General features: G+C 43.2%; 1 long non-coding RNA gene across 1 annotated transcript in view; it reads right to left on the bottom strand.

Moving 5' to 3' along the window:
- Nucleotides 1-5,261: 5,261 nt before the first annotated feature.
- Nucleotides 5,262-21,701, bottom strand: part of LOC130294164 (uncharacterized) — a 40,037-nt gene continuing 23,597 nt past the window's right edge. Inside the window, exon 4 of the long non-coding RNA XR_008848408.1 lies at nucleotides 5,262-5,580. This is a non-coding gene — a long non-coding RNA (uncharacterized LOC130294164). The remainder of the gene's footprint in view (nucleotides 5,581-21,701) is intronic.

Below are 21,701 nucleotides of genomic sequence, written 5' to 3'. Positions count from 1 at the left end.
TAATTTGCTGCTGGAGGTGCATGACAAAATTCCCCCTCCTCCTCCCCCTTTACATTTTAAAACTCCTGCAGTGCAGTACCCTATAGGTTTTAGCCCTATATTCACAGGATGTGGAAGCTGCACTTCTGCTGCTAGAGGGTACCAGGTTGCTCCTTAAGTGTGGTCCTGTGAAGGTAAAGGCTTGCCCAGTGGACCAGGTGGCACTGGTAAAAAAGCATAGTCAGCTAGACAGTTGGTACAGTTCACAGGAGTAAGGCAGAAGTGGAGGCAAGTACAAGCAAGAGGGTTGAGACAGGCAGCAAAGGTTTTGGGTCAATAATCTGGGTTGGACACAGGAGAGACGGTATGGCAGATGAGAGATCAGGCAGATGGATGGAATCCAGAAGACACATAAAGATAAGGTCAATGCACAGATATCAGGTACAGCACACCTTAGCTATGGATGCTAAGAATCCACAATAACACTCAGCAACAAAGGTTACATAGGTTATCTGAGCAGGAATAGGTAGGGAAAGGATTGGGTTTGTGCACTCTGGCCCTTTAAATCTCCCAAGAATGAGCACCTGCACCCCATGTTCCTGACAAGGAAGTGCAGAGGCAGGAACAGCCTGGCTGAGAAGAACATAGGAGGTATAAACCGGGAGCTGGTGGCAGTAAGTAGCAGTTCACGCATTTTAGCGGTTGGGACCATAGATGGGCTGTTTTCCAGTAGTGCAAACACAGGTTCTTACTTTCCCCATATGTGTCTGGCCAATCACAGCACAGGACTTACTTCTTATGACTATATCATGATATAACAGGCAGGAATGAACAGGCTGGAACTTTACTGGGGGATTATTTACAGTACACTGCTATAGATGACATATGGAGGGAGAAGTTTTTAATGGCACTATGGGAGCACAAATAAAATAAAAAGCATCAGCACAGCAAAGAAGGGGTGATATTAAGTACTGATGTCGTGTCCCGATACTGTACATGTACTGTACCTTGTGTTGTAAGTCCCCAAAGCCAGAGTTCCTCCGTTCTGATAGGAGTCTCTTAGTGGGATAACCCCTAGTCACCTCTTCCTTCTTTAATTTCGTGTATATTTCATACATTGTATAGTGTAAATATTCTTTCCGGGACCTTAGGTCACATGATTAATAATTATATTGTTCTGCTAAGGTTAAGGACCTTCCAGGTCAGGTGCTCATGTCACGTGATGTACCACAATGCTTTGTCATAGGACTGACAGGTTTTGGGGTCCAGTAAGCTTGAAACCCGCCCCTTTAGATATAAGGGCTCTGTTATCCAATGATCGCTCTCTTTCTCTTGGGATATGACAACGAGCAGAGCTCTGTGTATACCTTCAAGACAAATCTAGGCCTGAAGCCTGCTAACTTCAGCCGAATACAAAACCGTGAGTTCACTCTAACTCAATCCTAATCCTACATGACTGCTGGACCTAAACAATTCCCCTAAATCCAGTGGAACAGCGTAAAGCAATTACTTCAAGCTTATTCCCTATAATGTCCCAACCAAACCTATGAGGAGCCTAAAGTCTGGTCCTCTGTAAAGACTGTTACTACGTTTAACCTGCATACAATCGGCAGTAAAGTTATCTACAGTTTACAAAAATTCCGGTTGTGGACCATCCTTTATTCCTCCCTATCGTTCCTGGGACGGGTGGCGGTAGGATAAACATATACAAAGAGGAACCCGCACCCTTGTGTCACGACAGTTAAGGGTTAATCCAACACCCTTTCATCACTGCACAGCTACACCCTACCTACCCTACACCCCCAAGCTACCACACTGAGCTGCTGCTACTGTTGCTGAGATTAGAGAGAAGCCTAGATTTACCTTTTCAGGGACAGTGGGGATCTTCTAGAGCATAGAGACCGGATCAGCTTGCCTGCACACAGTCTTGCTCTCCCCCTCACTTGTACATAGCAGTAGCTAAGCCATGCGCCCACCTGTGTTTTGTCCTGCTCTGTCTATTACTAGAGACAGACTGAACCTAACAAAATGATTGGACAGGAAATAGCAAACAAGGCAGACACCTAGTGGCCAAGACTCTCAAGCTTTTTTTTTTTTTTTTTTGGAAGTAAGGAGTCATTTTTGGTAAAATGATTTATTTACCAGATCGCATAGGCTATGGAGGGACGTTGTTTAAAATAAGAAAATTCCAAATCCTTTTACATTAAACTATGTCAATAATAGTGGTTTATTGACTTTCTATTGAGTAAAAATGCAATAAGTTAAAACTCCTAACCATGTGTAGTAAAAATAAATGTTAGTAGGCTAGAAAACCTGGGGTAAGGAGAATTAGAGATATGTCCTTCAATCTTTTTCTCATTCTTCATTTCCCAATGATGCAGCTCACATACTTAAGATGACATGCCGAGCATTCAACAGCATAAACTACATATTTTCTTTAATAGTTTATATTGTTTGAAATCTTTTAGACAGAAGAACCCTCAGTTGATATATTTGAAATAGTTTTGTTGTATGTGAATGCAACATACATGACATCTACCTTGCAGATACCTAGTTCCCTGTATGTTTGATCCAAGAAGATGTTGGTTCTAGTTATATAAATACAGACATGTCCTAAGACTAAGAACCGTAGCTCCCGAAACATATAAGCCTATTGCCCGTTGTGCTTTTAAGTGTGATAAATATTTTTTTTATTTGGTTCTGGAACTATTACCATAGATATTTTTCCCAGTTTGGAGTCCACCAAATAATCCAAGCTCACTTCTCACAAGATCCCAGTGCTGATGCATGTAAGAGGGAAGCCCTCTTGATACAATTTTCCACCTTTACATCCAAAATCAAAATGGCTTCATATATATACTAGCCCCTGATTTACCCCCGAGCCACTGCTCATCATTGGATTTATTGGTTCCCTCAGTTACCCCTTTGACCATTGCAATAAATGCATAGATGCTTTGTTGTTTTCCACATTTTTCTCAACATCAGCTATTGGTCTACTAGTGGCATTTGTGATATCATGTGATCCGCAGCAGTAGCCTTTGCATGATCTGTTGGGACATTTGGTGGCGCAGGTGCAATAGGGATGAGTTACTTTATACAGTAAATATGTTCTATGGTTCTTAAGCGGTTATTCTTTTTTGACTGCTGTGAGTCACTCTAGTAGGGGTAGTGTTTGTCTCAGGTTACATGGGATTTTAATGGTAACTTCCCAATAAAGGTTAAATTTGAATACTTGTTATTCATACCCCAGTATTTCTAGTATGTTATTGTAAAAAGAGGTGGGGTCTAAATAAGCCTGTACCACTGACCATTAATAGGCTTTGTATTTTTTGTTTCATTTATACTAGGTGGCACTATTACTTGACGGTTCCTGGAACATAATGTAAACAAGCATTCATCAAAATGTATTGATATCTGAATCTGCTTTAGGTCCCTGTTCTCTTCATAGGGTCTCTCCCAGGCCTGAGTTACTTCACACAGGTCCACACCAGCTTCAGTCTTCATGCTGTCTATTTTTCTCGCTTTCAGACCATGCCTTTAAAGGCTCTATCCTAAGCACCACCTCCAAGTAAGATACAGTCCAGTAGGCTATATACCTATACAGTGGTCCCTCAACGTACGATGGTAATTAGTTCCAAACGACCCATCGTTTGTCGAATCCATCGTATGTTGAGGGATCCGTGCAATGTAAAGTATAGGAAGCTGTACTCACCTGTCCCCGTCGCTCCGGACCAGGTCCTCACCGCTGCCGATGCTGTCCCAGGGGCTCCCGATGCTGTGCCGCTGCTCCGGTGTCTTCTTGGCTATCCTCCGGCTTCTTCCGCATCTTCTGCAGGGTCCGGGCCTCGCTTTCTGGTGACGTTATTACGCTGCTGCGCTGACACGGTGTGCGTAGTGACGTAATAACGACGCCGGAAACCGAGGCCCGGACCCTGCGCAAGACACCGGAGGATCTCGAAGTGGACCCGGAGCAGCGGGAATAGGTAAGCGAACCTGCCAGGGATGCTTAAACTGCTATCCGACAGCAGCTTAAGCATTTTGCGCTGTCGGATAGCAGTTAATGCGATGGCCCCGACATATAAAAGCATCGTATGTCGATGCTGACATCGACATGCGATGGCCTCTGAGAGGCCATCGTATGTCGATTTTATCATATGTCGGGGCCATCGTAGGTCGGGGGTTACTGTATACTGTTGGAATGTATCCTGTCCTCCAGCACAAACATATTCTATATATAATTTTAATATGGACATAAGTAGTAACTGTTCGCTGGTGCCTACAGCATTTTGGAGCTTCCTACAATTCTGTCCTGACACCTACAGCCCAATAGAAATGCCCAATAGCACAATAGCAACAATAATATATGGAACTTTTTCTTGGGCCTGTATGCTACTATAATTTTTTACCATATTACACTGTTGTGTATATACCATGTTGCTATATTATGTGTACATGATATGGTACTATGGTAATATATAAGGCAGTATAATTGCAGACCCTTAGTATGACCCAACAGAATGCTCCTTAGATCTGTGTTAAATCTTTAAATCTACTTGTTGCTTTTGACATTTACCACATTGAGATTGTCTTTAGCATTATGTGGATTTGCAGGTCTTCTTCTGGCACCTAACCATGTTCATTGTTGACCCTCTTTAAGAATTTAAATCTTCTGAGACGTAACAATTGAATGGACATGCAATGTTTTCTACATTATTGTCAGTCCTGCATCTTAGATTGTCCCGTAACTCTTAGCCTTGTTGCTCTGCTCAAACACAAAGGTATGAGCCTAACAATGCACAGTGTGAATAGTCGACATTTTGCTCTCATGTGTAATGGAAAATTAGATTACAGGACAAAGAAACTAGTTTGTATTGGCCAAACCTGTTTTGTTACTTGGAGCATTTGAGGGATCTTTGTCTTAAAAAACAAACAAAAAACCCAGTCCCCTAGGAACGAAGACTTTAGGAAACATAAAACATATGAAGAAAGGTGTGGTTCATACTTTGCATTTAACACGTTCATCTTGAGTCATATGATTGATAATTAAAAACTGAGGACAATAGTAAATGTTGGTGATATTCACCTTAATTATGGGCGACCCATTCCAGGTGCAACTATTCAAAAATGTAGGCATCTGCTTATGCAATGTAGACAAAAATGTTGGCATATCTCTAGAGATCTTAATGTCCACACAACTCTCAAGGGGTTTCTATGAAAGTGCCTTTATGAGTTTATCATGCACTAGGAAGGACCCCCCCCCCAATCAATCACCTGCCCGGCCCCCGGTGTTCTGGACATTTGTGTTTAGAACACCGGCTCTTCTCTTGCTCGGAGCAGCCATGGAGGTCAGAGATACAGCACTCGTGTGTCTCCAGCTCTCCTATAGATATCCATGGAGGTATGTGCTCTCAAGTCACCCAAGTGCAAGCAAAAATTGCAAAACGTGTTCACACAAAAAAACATGCATGAGGATGCGGTCCATCACAAGCCCTTCTCCGAAAGGAGAAAAACCCACCCCCAATAAACAAAACCCTTCGCCAGCTTCATGCGGTGGTCAACAGTCTTCTTACACGGAGTGGGGACCCCCCTGCGATCAGACACCTGATTAAAAAAAGAACATGTTTCAGTAGCTGACACATCAGGAAAAGAATTCTAGGCAACACATTCCCTTTATCCAAGTTAGGGGATAACATGTTATGTAACCGAGTTCCCCTTTTATTAAGACCAGCGTGTGGGACGCCATTAGAGATGAACGAACTTACAGTAAATTCGATTCGTCACGAACTTCTCGGCTCGGCAGTTGATGACTTTTCCTGCATAAATTAGTTCAGCTTTCAGGTGTTCCCGTGGGCTGGAAAAGGTGGATACAGTCCTAGGAGACTCTTTCCTAGGACTGTATCCACCTTTTCCAGCCCACCGGAGCACCTGAAAGCTGAACTAATTTATGCAGGATAAGTCATCAACTACCGAGCCGAGAAGTTTGTGACGAATCGAATTTACTGTAAGTTCGCTCATCTCTAGACGCCATGCTAGATAAATCTACCCCCCACCCCTAATGTTTTCATTTTTTAAATTTTTTAAATTTTTTTTAAATAGCCTTTGCTACTCAGCTCAGTATTCACTACCTGTCTTTATCTGAAGTACTGTATTTATGCCATTATTGTGAATGTGCAAGAACTGTGAAAGGGTGTCAAACTTTAGCTTAATGCATGTGAAATTGTGGTCGCACCCTGGTCATAAGCTCCTTAATTATGGGTAAGCTTCGTGTTATTTAGTCGTAATTACAGGTTAAGATTTACTTGTATTGTTAGAGGATTTGGTACATGTTCACATCAAGAGGTGTAATTTCAGATATGTTACCATTTAGTAACATCCAAGTGTGGACACAGAATTAACTGTATAATGGCTTTCTTTTCCCCAGTGATAGGGTATGTTCCCACTGCGTAATGCCCGCAGAATTCCGCAAGTGGAATTATGCGCTGTGAACCTTAGCATCAGTGTCAAAGGGTCTTCTGCGAGACACTGAGGAATTTCAGCAGCGGACAATTCTGCCGCTGAAATTGTTCAGTGCAAAGTAAGAACATGTTCATTCTTTGCGCTGAAGTTCACGAGCAATGTATAGGCGTCAATGGGGACGACGCAGTGCCGCACAGTCCTACTGCCGAAGTATTTTCATCGGCGGCCGCCAGATGGAGATTCCGTAGTGTGAACATACCCATTAGCAGACACTCATCCTTCACTCCTTCTGATCAGTAGGCATATTCAACCAGGCCAAAGGGGCATGCATGTGAAAGCAATTACATAAATGCGCCAAAGTGCATCAAAAAGTGCCAACGTTTTTATCCTCCCTATTGAAAGTCAAATATTATAGCCTGAAAATTTGACAAAAAAGGGTGGACAAATACACAAATCCCTTGGATTATGTAAAATTTAAAAACCACGGCCATTTGAAAGTAATAGAACTGTCAGAAAAATAAGCAAACTTTGGCGCATGTGTGCGGTGTGTGCTGTTAATAAATATAATTAAATGCATATTCAACTTTTTCCTACAAAATTTTAATGGAAATCCCATAGTAAATGAGGGCTCATATGTAAAGACGTCCCCCATATCCAGCCCAGATTTCCTTGATGGATTTTCAGTTAATCATACATTATGTATAGCAGTGGTCCTAAACTGTGGCCCTCCAGATGTTGCAAAACTTCAACTTCCAGCATGCCCGGACAGCCGTTGGCTGTCCGGGCATGCTGGGAGTTGAAGTTTTGCAACATCTGGAGGGCCAGCATTTGAGACCACTGATGTATAGTGACCATTTTCTTTAAGAAGACCACCCCCATAGAAGACTTGCTTTTCAATGCAATTTTGGGTGGTCTTCTCAAAGCGGTTTCCATGTATTTTGTCCTTCTCTTATGTTATGCTATAGCTAATAATCTATTCTAGCATTGGTTGTAGAGATGGATGTTAAAGACAATTTACAGAAATAGAACCTCACTATTAGGCAAAGCCCACCAAACAAATTTTGTAGTAAAACCTGCTTGTGTTACATGCAGGGGTCAAGTCCTCAGAAAAAAAAAGTGTGGGAACTCACCCAAGAATACCACTCAAGGGCTGGTCCTGCAGGACTCCTCCTAATGGGAATCCTACTGTGAAAAAAGTGCAGGAACTCAGTTCCCACACGTTCCTGCAGGACTTGAGCCCTGGTTACATGTAGATCTGAGTGCGGGTTGTGCATCAGATTCACCGCTACGTTGAAAGGGGTAAAGTCTGACTAATTTCATTTGTAATCGTCATCTATTTGCCTTGTACCGTAGACTTCACCGCGGGTACAATCCAAAGCAAATGTGACCTGTGAGGATTAACCCTAAGGCTTTATGCATGCACAATATTTTGGGCAGTATTTTTACCAAAACCGGAAGTGGAACCAGTGCAGAGTAAAACTATGGCGAAAAAAGTTGCCCTCGTGTTTTAGTGAAAACACTGACTGAAATGCTGAGCAAAATAAGGGCCAAATACTGTGTGTGCATTTACCCTACAGGTTAGAAGAAGCTTAAATATTCACCTACTACCAGATGACGCTCTTGTCCTCATATACCAACCACATTTCTCAACATGATACCTCAACCTCATACAAGGCTGCCATCAAGGGGGGGGGGGGGGGTACAGCCAGTACCCCAGTAAGGGGCCCGGGCCTCAGCTGTACCCCCTGCAGCAGCCTGCAGCCCCAGCACAGAAGTAGGAGTCCACTGTTTAAAGTGGTCTCCTGCTACCAGGGGCAGACAGAGGGGCCCCCCCGCTGCCAGAGACATTTTTAAATCCGCGACATTCGGACCCTGTAGAAGAAATTGGAATGTCCAGCGCCAAGTGAATCCAACGGAGCACTTTATTGATTAAAAACCTCAGTACATGGATAGAGTAGGCACAGGTGACGCATTTCGGCTCGTGGAATGAGTAAGGCTCATTCCACGAGCCGAAATGCGTCACCTGTGCCTACTCTATCCATGTACTGAGGTTTTTAATCAATAAAGTGCTCCGTTGGATTCACTTGGCGCTGGACATTCCAATTTCTTCTATTTGTGCCTTTGGCGTTGCCCACGCCAGTCCGTGCGCATGGTGTTGGAGGTAGAGAGCTGGGTTTTCATCTACATACCTGCTATTCGGGCCCTGTAATATCAGCGCAGGGGCCGCAGCCGCGCTGACTGTCTGGTAGGAGCAGCAGAGGAGGAGAGCAGAGAGGGATCCCCCTCCCCTCCTTTACCGTGGCTACTTTACCGTGGTTGCATAAGCCGCAGTAATGGATATTTGGACAGTCATTTAAGTCATTTCTGGCTAAAACACCATGACCAGAGCAGATGTCATATTTATAGAAGGAGGAGGAGGTAATATTTGCTGACAATGCCACATCAATATAGATTGCTGTTCCAACTTTTGAAAAATTGTCTATAAGTACTATAGACATAAAAAAAAGCAATAGGTGACATGATGTTAGGGTAGTGTTCCCCAACCAGGGTGCCTCCAGCTATTGCCTTCAGCTCTCCGGGCATGCTGGGAGGTGTAGTGCAACAGCTGGAGACACCCTGCTTGGGAAACACTGTATTGGGGTTTTATACTGTCACTTTTTGGTCTATATCCAACATTTGATTTTATCATTTCATTTTTACATTACATGAAAAACAATTACTGGATTTGTACAAGGACTGTGCCGTTCAGCAAACACCACAAAGGAAATCAATATTGGACTAGTTGATATAGTTGATCGGTTTTCTTAGGAAAACAGCGGCCGCCAATCCCTTCTTTAGGAAAACAGCAGCCGCCAATCCCTTCTTTAGGAAAACAGCAGCCGCCAATCCCTTCTTTAGGAAAACAGCGGCCGCCAATCCCTTCTTTAGGAAAACAGCGGCCGCCAATCCCTTCTTTAGGAAAACAGCGGCCGCCAATCCCTTCTTTAGGAAAACAGCGGCCGCCAATCCCTTCTTTAGGAAAACAGCAGCCGCCAATCCCTTCTTTGTTAATCAGAAACCAGTTGAGATAAAACACTGACACAATGTACTGGGAAGTAGTTGTTGATTTCTTACTGCTTATTTGTAGACTATGGGGAAAATTATTCAAAACCTCTGTCGAGGAATAGGGGTGCAGTTGCCCATAGCAACTGATCAGATCGCTTCTTTCATTTATAAAGAGGCCTGTGAAACATGAAAGAAGCGATCTGATTGGTTGCTATGGGCAACCACACTGCTCTTCTTCTGCACAGGTTTTGATGAATCTCCCCCTATATATTGTATCTTCTAAAGAAAAATGTATTCCTCCTTGGTGAGTTCCTTTGTCTGTGTTCAAACTAACACAAGATGGAGCCCACTCTAGCTAAAGGGCCCACACAAGGATTCACAAGCTCCGCTATAGGCCATTGAAGGTTTTCCGGTGGAAAACAAATGTTTTCAAAGCAACTGGTGCCAGAAAGTTAACTACTGTGCTCTTTGCTGACCCCTCTGTCCGTGTCAGGAACTGGCCAGTAGGAGCAAATCCCGATAGCAAACCTATCCTGCTCTGAACAGTTCCTGACACGGACAAAGGTGTCAGCAGAGAGCACTGTGGTCAGACTGGTAAGAACTACACAACTTCCTCTGGAGCGTATAGCAGCTGATAAGTAGTGGAAGGATTCAGAATTTTAAATAGAAGTCATTTACAAATCTAGTTAATAGCGCTTTACAACAGGTAAGTATGGTGTAGATTTTGATGCCCAAGCTGCTATACTGGTAATGTGATTCCCGAATTTCACATGAAAATATGAGTTTATATGAAGAAATAGAGTAAGCGCTAATTGGGACTTCTTGTTTAATACCTATGAAAATCTTGCGTTGGTAGATCACTGTCCGATTGGTCGGGCGTGTACCATAAACACAACTAGAATATATTATTTCATAGACCTGTTTCAAGATGGAATCATTTACAAATCTGGTTAACTTACTGGCACCAGTTGATTTGAAGCCTATTCAGTCTGATCTGACTCATTTCTACCTGCATTCAATATCCTTCATACAACTCCATTTCTTTGCCAAAGTGACAACCCTACATAATTGACCGCACTTCTTTATGCAACAAACGCTAGCATAATTTTGCATTGCTGTGTGTTTTGTACAGAGGCACAGTGTCCTATGACTACTGGTTCTGCTCATTGACAGATACATTGGCTACCTAACATAGTAACATAGTTCATAAGGTTGAAAAAAGACCAGAGTCCATCAAGTTCAACCTATGACCCTAATGAATACCTACTAAGTTGATCCAGAGGAAGGCAAAAAACCCTCATACTAGAGGTAAAAATTCCTTCCCGACTCCAAATATGGCATCAGAATAAATCCCTGGATCAACGTTCTGTCCCTATAAATCTAGTAGACATAACCAGCGATGTTATTATTCTCCAAAAATGCATCCAGACCCCTTTTAAATTCTTTTACAGAGTTCACCATGACCACCTCCTCAGGCAGAGAATTCCACAGTCTCACTGCTCTTACAGTAAAGAACCCCCGTCTGTGCTGGTGTAGAAACCTTCTTTCCCCTAAACATAGAGGATGCCCCCTTGTTATAGATACAGTCCTGGTTATAAATGGATCATGGAGAGATCTCTGTACTGTCCCCTGATATATTTATACATAGTTATTAGGTCTCCCCTAAGCCTTCTTTTTCTAAACGAAATATCCCTAATTCTGATAATCTTTCTGTAGTCCTCCCATTCCCCGTATTACTCTGGTTGCCCGTCTTTGAACCCTCTCCAGCTCCACTACATCTTTCTTGTACACTGGTGCCCAGTACTGTACACAGTATTCTATGTGTGGTCTGACCAGTACTGTACACAGTATTCTATGTGTGGTCTGACTAGTGATTTGTACAGCGGTAGAATTATTTCCTTGTCGTGGGCATCTATGCCCCTATTGACGCACCCCATGATTTTATTTGCCTTGGCCGCAGCTGCCTGAAACTGGTCACTACAGCTAAATGTACTATTAACTAAGACTCCTAAATCCTTTTCCATGTCAGTCATCCCAAGTGTGCTCCCATTTAATATTAGTGTTGCTCGCGAATATTCCCAATGCAAATTTTATTCGCGAATATAGCACTATATATTCGTAATTACGAATATTCTTTTTTTTTCCCCCACAGTACACATCACAGAGATCACCCCTCTCTGCTTCCAGCTTGTGTGGTGTAAAAAAGGCTGTAATACTACTGTGTGAGACATATGTTAATTTTCGCATATGCGAATTTTCACTTATGTAAATTTTTGTATATGCTAATTTTCGCATATGTTAATTTTCGCATACGCAAATTTTCGCATATGTGAAAATAAAACGAGAATATTAAGAATATGCGAATTTAGCGAATATATGACGAATATTAGTCCATATATTCGTGAATATTCACAAATTCAAATATGGCCTATGCTGCTCAACACTATTTAATATATAATCCCAGCCCAGATTTTTCTTATCCATTTCTTATCCATTATTCTTATCCCTTACATTTATCAGTGTTGAACCTCATCTGCCACTTCCCAGTCCAAACCTCCAACCTATCCAGATCCATTTGTAACAGTGCACTGTCCTCTATAGTGTTTACCGCTTTACAAAGTTTTGCATCATCTGCAAAGATTGCCACTTTACTATTCAACCTCTCTACAAGGTCATTAATAAATATATTAAATAGAACTGTACGAGAAAGCACAAAACAAAGACTGTATCCATCTTTTGTCTTTGCCTATACATTTGCATGAAGACATTGTAGCAAGGCACTGACAAACTGCATTCCAACGGAGCCGTGAAAGAGATAGTTTTGTTGTAGCTTTCACGAACATTACGTGTTTGTATGAATATAGTGTAGCCGCTAATAGCCTGGCATGCTGCGATCACCGTGGCTGCTATTAAACCATTAGATCACCTCTGTTTAAGTTGACAGCAGTGTCTAAAGGAATCTTATATCCATCCCTGGTGGTCTAGTGGGGTGGATCAGACTATTTTGGTTGAAATTATTTAATCTACCAGGACAAGTGGATTTTCTTGAGGGACAAGTAGATTGTGTTCCGCTTTAGTCCCTTGGACAAGTAGTTTTTTTTAAATTACCGCACCCCTGATACATGATACAAATTATACCACGATACTAGTAAAAAACACTATACATGGACTAATAATACCAATAAAAACCAGAATACAAATAATACAGGAGCAAAATAATACCAGCGCCTCAGGAACACAGTATACATAACACAGGAACTGGCTAATGGCCTGTACTGTTACTGAATAAAACCACTGTACACAGACTGATACCAGCAGTACACAGGATCTGTATACCATATATAAATGCTGTTATAAAAGTCTTGTGAGATAAGCCGATGTGCAATATGAAAAAATAAATAAGGAAATAAATCCGGAAGAATCTTCCAAAGAAATCTTGAGTCATGTTTCAAATTTATACTCACCTACACAGATTTGTTTAGTTGGTGTGCGGTCAGCATATGTATGCCCTACACACGTGTATTAATCAGATCATATACAGGACCATATAGAGGTAGATACCATTTGTACACAGGATCTGTATACCATATAAGTGACTACAGTTACATTTATGGACTCACATAAGACATCTTTTCTGATCGGCGGCATCTCATCCAGTCTGTAAAAATAGGGGGTCCTTTTCCGGTATCCAAACTTAATTACCTACACAACTATTATAATTATTATCATACACATTTTTTTTATCATATCAGCCCAACCAGATGTACATGTATAGATTGATAATAACCAATCTTTTGACCAACAGTTCTCACAGATGGCTTATCTGAACACATGTTATTTCAATGAGAATGAATAAACAATTGCCAGATACATCGGTTGCTACTTATGTCAGGATGTGTGGTAATAGATTAAGACAGATAAAAAATCTACTATAGAACATCGGACAGTAATCTACTGTTTATGGTCATAAAAATCTTTAGTGCCCTATTGATTCTAACTGATAAATCACAATTGTTAGAACTAAAGTTAATCAACTAGATTACTTCTTACCCTGGAAATGGCAGAGTAAGGATGAGTAGGTGCTGGCCTGTAATTGGTCAGACACATAAGAGAACAGAAGTACATGCTGGAAAACTACCCAGCTATGGTTGCGCCCCTTAAATTGGAAAGAGTTAAACATTTCTGTGTTCCATGTAGGTGGGTTCTCACGTGCCAAAGACAGGAGTGACAGAACTAAAATCACCTTGTCACTTCTCCTCAAAGGGTCAATGTAACCAAACCAAAATTGTTTTTAAAAATCATTTGAAAGTACAGTAGGCTTTAAAACATCAAGTTCACATAATGGAGCTAAAAATCTTGTGTGTACCACATATAATGTTTTTTTCCCCTATTACCTAAATCAGAGAAAAATGTGGCATTAAATGGCTGCTTTGTTTAGAAAACTCATTTCTATATGCAGTAGAACTTTGAAGTACTTGGTTGTAAGATTGACAGGGTAAGAGCCATTAACTTCTCACCCTGTCAATCACTCTTATGGCAAGCCACAGCTGATACTTTTAGAGGAACAACTACCTACAGGGGGCTGCTACCTAGAGAGGACAACTATCTACAAGGGACCTGTCTACAGGGGGTAGCTATCTACAGGGGAAAGACCTGTAGACAGAAACCATCTACAGGGAAACCCATCTGCAGGGGACAACAATCTACATGGCAAATTACCTATATACAGAGAACCTACCTACAGGGAGTAACTATCTAAAGTGGAAAACTGTTTACTATTAATTGGGGTCAACAGTATACAGGGGAATTCCTACAGTGGCACTTACCTACTCGGGTCTTGCCTTGGGTTCAAAATAGTCTAACACCGGTCCTGACTAGGGCTCCCCCCATTCAGAACATAATCTGGCTACATTAAAGAGTACCTCTCATGATCTTGTTAAATGTTATAATCCTCCCAGTTCACTGCCCCCATCATGTCTTTATTTTTATTATTTTTTTGTTTTCTACATTGATATTGCTCTGTATATTCTGCTCAGATTCCCAGACTGGGAAGGGGTGTTACCCAGCAGGCTGTGTGTCACGATGCCGGCTGGCAGGAGGTGGATCCTCTGTGCCAGAGAGGGATTGGCGTGGACCGTGCTAGTGGACCGGTTCTAAGTTACTACTGGTGTTCACCAGAGCCCGCCGCAAAGCGGGATGGTCTTGCTACGGCGGTAGTAACCAGGTCGTATCCACTAGCAACGGCTCAACCTCTCTGACTGCTGAAGATAGGCGCGGTACAAGGGAGTAGACAAAAGCAAGGTCGGACGTAGCAGAAGGTCGGGGCAGGCAGCAAGGATCGTAGTCAGGGGCAACGGCAGGAGGTCTGGAACACAGGCTAGGAACACACAAGGGAACGCTTTCACTAGGCACAAGGGCAACAAGATCCGGCGAGGGAGTGCAGGGGAAGTGAGGTATACATAGGGAGTGCACAGGTGAAGACACTAATTGGAACCACTGCGCCAATCAGTGGCGCAGTGGCCCTTTAAATCGCAGAGACCCGGCGCGCGCGCGCCCTAGGGAGCGGGGCCGCGCGCGCCGGGACAGGACCGAGGGAGAGCGAGTCAGGTACGGAAGCCGGGGTGCGCATCGCGAGCGGGCGCCACCCGCATCGCGAATCGCATCCCGGCTGGAGGCGGTATCGCAGCGCACCCGGTCAGTGAATCTGACCGGGGCGCTGCCGTAGCGAGGATGTTGCGAGCGCTCCGGGGAGGAGCGGGGACCCGGAGCGCTCGGCGTAACACTGTGACATCATCCGAAGTCATACAGGAGAGACCTTCCTCCCTTGCTCTGCTACACACAGCCCAGAGCAGTTCAGTGTGAGATGAGCTATTATTGGCAAAGCCGGTGCAGTACTCCAGACTGCATTTCCTGATTTTAGACTTCTGCCAGGCCAGCAGAAGTCCAAAACCTGTGCAAGAGATAGGGGGAAATGTGCTCTGGACAAGTTGGGAGACACCTAGTGGCAGCTTTTTTAAACACAAATAAAACTGAAAATTTCATTTTTTTAAAAAAACAAAGTACATTAGAAATATGTTTTATTTACCATAAGGAGTGCAATAGCAAGAATTAGTTTTAATGAGAGTGCCCATTTAAGTATCTCTACCTCTGGAGGATCCTGGATAACTCTTTTATTTCAATGTGAACTGGATAATTCTTCCTTTCCTCTGTGGTGGTGCTGTAGAGGAATTTACCACTTGCGGACAATATTATTATTATCATTATTAGTATTATTATTCATTATTAAACCTGATCACTGTGGGCTCCAGCAGAAAGGCAACTGCTTCTTTAAACAAATCCCATGAGTCAATTGCATCAAAACTCTGACAAAAGTGCAGAGTTACATAGTATAGCAAATTATTATTTGTAATCATTATATAAAATAATTAAAAGAAAATGTAAATGTTACATTTATCCATTTTGTGTGTGTGTGTAATTTGTATTATTATTCCACTATCATACCATCTTTATTTTACTGAAAACATTTCCTATATAGAATACTTATAGTTTGCTCTGTACTTTTCCTTACATTTAGGGGAAGTCACTAGTGACTAACTGCATTTTGTTAAGTGTTGAGAAACATATTCCCCGTAATGAAAGCAATTAAACATAATTTGAAGATGTCTCATGTAAACCACGAGTCCAGAGTGGAAAAGTACTGTGTTACACACAAGGTCAGTAACTGAGTTATCAGCGTGTTGTGGGTTGGACAGTTTAATTGTTAACCGGTCATGTAAGGGGAGACCTATATACTGTAAAGGCCCAACACTGTGACTGAGGACTGCACAGAGGATGTCAATTGGAGGAGATAGTCTTCTTTTTTACTCCAGAAACTACACCATTATTGTCATGAGTTGTGCCTTATCTGGGGTGCTCCAGATATTGCAAAACGTCAACTTTCAGCATGCCCAGACAACTAACGACTGTTCGGGCATGCTGGGAGTTGAAGTTTTGCAACATCTAGAGGGCCACAGTTTGAGACCACAGGGGAGATTAATCAAAACCTATCCAGGGGGGAGAGTTACTGAGTTTCCCATAGCAACCAATCAGATCACTTCTTTCATTTTTCAGAGGCCTTTTCAAAAATGAAAGAAGCGATCTGATTGGTAGCTTTGGGTAACTTAGCAACTTTCCCTCTGGACAGGTTTTGATAAGTCTCCCACCACGGATCTATAATTGGGGTAGTTACTATAATTGGGCAATTGGCTAGTTAAGTGTGGCTAATGTGAAACTGCCCAAAAAAAAGGTCTTAAATGTATACCATTTGGCATGCTTTAGGGAGAGTTGTTTGCCTGGTTTAGTCTGCTTTCTGTTTAAATTGTCAGTACTTAAAGGGGTTCTCCGGTGGTCAACGTGTTTTTCCGTTTTTGACTTACCCTATTTGTTTTGTTTCATTTCTTTTCTTGTTGTTTAGGCTACTCTATTTCCGTTCTTTGTTGTCTTTTTATCCCCCCACTTTGTTTTCCTATCTTTGCTTCTATTTCCTGTTTCTTGCTGTGCTGAAAACTACAAATCCCAGCATGCCACATGCCTTGCTGGTTTGGGGCGGCTCCTTTTTTTTTTTTTTTTTTTGTTTGTTCCTCCCTTTACCCACCCTACTATTTTCCCAGGTCCGCCCCCTTATACACAGCACACTAATATAATCAGCCCTGGTTGGGATACACTGTCATACACACACAAAAGGGACTACAACTCCCAGCATGTGTCATTCAGGAGTTTTCAGTCTGTGGTATAACACCAGCATGCTGCCTCTGTAGTCTCCTTGGGGTTGTAGTTCACCACACCTCTGTAGGGAATACACCAGTGTTTCCCAACCAGGGTGCCTCCAGGTGTTGCAAAACTACAACTCCCAGCATGCCCTGACAGCCTTTGGGCATGCTATGAGTTGTAGTCTTACAACAGCTGGAGGCACACTGGTTGGGAAACACTGGTGTAACATGATGTGTATGCTGAATAGGCTAGAACAGTGTTTCCAAACAGTGTGACTCCAGCTGTTGCAAATCTACAACTCCCAGCATGCCCAAAGTCTGTCAGGGCATGCTGGGAGTTGTAGTTTTACAACAGCTGGAGGCACACTGGTTTGTAAACACTAGCATACACACACACATACACACACACAACAGGGACTACAACTCCCAGCATGTGTCATTCAGGAGTCCCCCCCTTCACATATAGAGATCATTCCCAGTCTGAGATTTATTCCCCTGCAGTCCATACATCCCCAGCCCGTGCTCCTTGTTATCCTCCCCTTCAGATAACACTTCTCTTCTCTGTGAGGTCCTTCTCCTGTGCAGACCTGCGTCCTTAGAATACAGAGCAGGGGGAGGGGAGGTGAGGAGCAGTGTACTCAGCTGGATGAGATGAGGGGGCGTGGCTTATTTCTCTCATGCAGACAGAGAAAAAAAAGCTGTGACATCTTGTCCACAACAGACTCAGAACTGTGGACAACAGTAAAAGAAAACCCTCTGAACTACAGAACTTCCTGCCCAACAAACAGGTAAGAAAAACACACACATGCTGCCAAAACATATAACACATGTATATTGCAAAAAAACTAAACTTACAAAGAAGATGCCATATAGTCAAAACAATTAACCACCGGAGTACCCCTTTAAGAAAGTTTTAATCCATGACTCCAGCTTTGGTGGCCCATTTATGAGTGATCAGCACTCGGAGGCCCCTCTACCCCATAACAAAATGTCAGTATTTAGAACAGCCAGTGGCGGATCCAGGGGGGGGGGGGGGCAACGGGGCAATTGCCCCCCCCCCCCCCGCTCCCTAGCATGGTGGAGCCGAAGCTGTAAGCTCCGGCTCCACCATTCACTAACCTTACACACACGCTGTGCACAGTGTGTGAGCAGCTGGGACGAGATCCACTAAAGGCCGGTGCGATGACGTCACATCATCGCGCCGGCGCCTGGAGGACCCGTCCCCGCGGCCTGCATACTGTAAGTAAGGGTATGCTCAGGGCCCAGAGGATTAGGGAAAGAGGATATGCGCCACTGTTAGGGGGAGGAGGGGGGGGGGGTCAGAGGAAAGGGAATATTTAATGAGGGTCTGCAGGGCAAAGCACAGGGGGCATTATATGTGAAGAGCACATGACAGGGGGGCCCCCTGTCCTGTGCCCTTCACATATAATGTCCCCTGTGCTGTGCCCCTCACATAGTGCCCACTGTGCTGTGCCACACATATAAATTATATGTGTGGGGCACAGCACAGGGGGCATTATATGTGTGGGGCACAGAACAGGGGGCATTATATCATATAATGCCCCCCTGTCCTGTGCCCCTCACATATAATGCCCCCTGTGCTGTGCCCCTCACATATAATGCCCCCTGTGCTGTGCCACACATATAAATTATATGTGAGGGGCACAGCACAGGGGGCATTATATGTGTGGGGCACAGCACAGGGGGGCATTATATGATATAATGCCCCCCTGTCCTGTGCCCCTCACATATAATGCCCCCCTGTGCTGTGCCCCTCACATATAATGCCCCCTGTGCTGTGCCACACATATAAATTATATGTGTGGGGCACAGCACAGGGGGCATTATATGTGTGGGGCACAGCACAGGGGGGCATTATATGATATAATGCCCCCTGTTCTGTGCCCCACACTTATAATGCCCCCTGTGCTGTGCCCCTCACATATAATTCCCCATCATGCGCCCCTCATATATAATGCCCCCATCATGCTCCCCTCACATATAAAGCCCTCTGTGCTGTGCCCCTCACATATAATGCTCCTGTCATGTGCCCCTCACATATAATGCCCCCATTCTTTGCCCCTCACATATAATGCCCCCATCATACGCCCCTCATATATAATGCCCCCTGTGCTGTGCCCTTCACATATAATGCCCCCATCATGTGCCCCTCACATATAATGCCCCCTGTGCTGTGCCCCTCACATATAATACCCCCATCATGTGCCCCTCACATATAATGCCCCCTGTGCTGTGCCCCTCACATATAATGTTCCTGTCATGTGCTCCAAACATATAATGCCCCCTGTGCTGTGCCCCTCACATATAATGCCCCCTGAGGGGACAGGACATGGGGCTTTATATGTGAAGGGCACAGCACAGGGGGCATTATATGTGAGGGGCGCATGATGGGAGCATTATATGTGAGGGGCACAGCACAGGGGGCATTATATGTGCGGGACGCATGATGGGGGCATTATATGTGCGGGACGCATGATGGGGGCTTTATATATGAGGGGCGCATGATGGAGGCATTATATGTGAGGGGCAAAGAATGGGGGCATTATATGTGAAGGGCACAGCACAGGGGGCATTAAATGTGTGGGGCACATGACAGAAGCATTATATGTGAGGGGCACAGCACAGAGGGCATTATTATGTGGGGGGAACAGGACAGGTCATAATTATTATATGTAGGGGCACAAGATGGGGCATTATTACTATATGTGAAGGCACAGAGTGTTTTGCCTTTCAGAAGTATAGTGTATATTATGAGGAATTTCTGGGGTGGTAAGTTTTTTAGGGGCCACAATACATTACGTATTTTACTCAAGAGGGTGCACTGCACAGCAAGTTATATTCAGAGAATGCACTGTGTGGTAGTATTAGATTTAGATGGCACAGTGTGTGGTAGTATTATATTCAGTGGGTACAGTGTGTGATAGTATTATATTTAGAGGGTGCAGTGTGTGATAGTATTATATTTAGAGGGCACAGTGTGTGGTAGTATTATATTCAGAGGGTGCAGTGTGTGGTAGTATTATATTTAGAGGGCACAGTGTGCGATAGTATTATATTCAGAGGGTGCAGTGTGTGATAGTATTCTATTCAGAGGGTACGGTGTGTGGCGGTATTATATTCAGAGGGTACAGTGTGTTGTATATTCAGGGGGTACAGTGTGTCAGAATTATATTCAGAGGGTGTGTGCCAGTATTATATTCAAAAATACAGTGTTTGGCAGTATTATAATAATTATTGTTTTCATATAGAGGATCAGAATGCGCTGACATAGTGAGGAGACGTCTGGGCATCAAGTTCTGCAGAGAGAAGATTTAGCTGGAACAAATCCTGGCGGTATGTACCAGCTGAATTAGATAAGGAAAGACTATAGAGAAGACGTTACCTGTAGTCACTGATATCATTGTGTATTCTCCTCACTATAGAGAAGATTTCACCTGTAGTCACTGATATCATTGTGTATTCACCTCACTATAGAGAAGACGTCACCTGTAGTCACTGATATCATTGTGTATTCTCCTCACTATAGAGAAGACATCACCTGTAATCACTGATATCATTGTGTATTCTCCTCATTATAGAGAAGACGTCACCTGTAATCACTGATATCATTGTGTATTCTCCTCACTATAGAGAAGAGGTCATCTGTAATCACTGATATCATTCTGTATTCTCCTCACTATGTCCCATCAGAGCTGGCGTTACTTGTAAGTTCTGCAGTTATGATGGGTGAAACAACAACTCCTAGCATCCCCTTACCACTGCTTAGGTCATACTGGGAGCTGTAGTTTTAAATGGTAAAAATTTCTTTAGCACTTTCCCATTCTGTGGCAATTGGTATATTTGATTATTATTCTGACATATGAGCACGGCCTAAGAGTCTTAAACAAGGTTAGGACTGTATGATACATTTAATAATATTGTAAGTTCCGTGATCTTATTTTCTGTCCGCCAACACAAAATACTCTAATAGTGCCCCTCCCGAGAGTAGACTCTGGATCCGCCCCTGAGAACAGCTCATAGTATTTGTGGGGCTCCAAAAGATTCAATAAGAGGTATCTTTTGGAGAGCCACCTCTATACTTTTAGAAGTGTTGGATTAAAGGGGTACTACTGTGGAAAACTTTTTTTTTAAATCAACTGGTGCCAGAAAGTTAAACAGATTTGTAAATGACTTCTATTTAAAAATCTTAATCCTTCCAGTACTTTTTAGGGGTTATATACTACAGAGAAAATGCTTATCTTTTTAGATTTCTCTGATGTAATGACCACAGTGCTCTCTGCTGACCTCTGCTGTCCATTTTAGGAACTGTCCAGAGCAGGAGAAAATCCTCATAGCAAACATATGCTGCTCTGGACAGTACCTAAAATAGACAGCAGAGGTTATCAGAGAACACTGTGGTCATGACATCAGAGAAATCTAAAAAGATAAGCATTTCCTCTGTAGTATATAGCT

Source organism: Hyla sarda, chromosome 10 (genome assembly GCF_029499605.1).
Source record: "Hyla sarda isolate aHylSar1 chromosome 10, aHylSar1.hap1, whole genome shotgun sequence".
NCBI classification, from domain to species: domain Eukaryota; kingdom Metazoa; phylum Chordata; class Amphibia; order Anura; family Hylidae; genus Hyla; species Hyla sarda.
This window is presented reverse-complemented; position numbering and strand designations above follow the sequence as displayed.